This window comes from Orycteropus afer, unplaced genomic scaffold (assembly GCF_000298275.1).
Source record: "Orycteropus afer afer isolate SDZICR_OR568_19922 unplaced genomic scaffold, OryAfe1.0 scaffold00334, whole genome shotgun sequence".
Lineage (NCBI taxonomy): Eukaryota > Metazoa > Chordata > Mammalia > Tubulidentata > Orycteropodidae > Orycteropus > Orycteropus afer.
The window spans coordinates 1371482-1371965 of record NW_006921921.1 but is presented as its reverse complement, the minus strand read 5'-3'; positions in this window follow the sequence as shown (position 1 = coordinate 1371965).

The following is a 484-nucleotide window of genomic DNA, read 5'->3' as shown; positions in this document are numbered from 1 at the left end:
GAATACAGACATATTATTTCCTCTAAGGAGTTGGAAATTAAATCATTGCAACCGATTGTGGGCATCTAAACTAGAATCAGAAGCAGGAAGTATTTGTGGGGAAGAATCCAGGGATCTAAACTCCAAGTGATTGGTGAGGATTTACCTAGTCAGCTCAAGGGGGAAATCCCAACCATCTGATGTCCTCTGACAAAATGATCTTTTGTAGCACTTTTTGTATCAGCAAAATTTTTGAAACAACCAAAATGTCCATCAGTAAGAGGTTACATATATACATTGCAATCTCTATAATGTAATATTGTACAGGAGCTAAAAATAAAGTACAGTAAATCTGTATACACTTCCAGGGACATTTGGGAGGTATCATGACTAAAAATCATGATTCTTTTCTTTTCTTTTTTTAAAAGAAGCTGTTAATAGAATGTATGTATGCACATGGTGTGTATATATATATATATATATATATATATGGTTTTCTGATTAC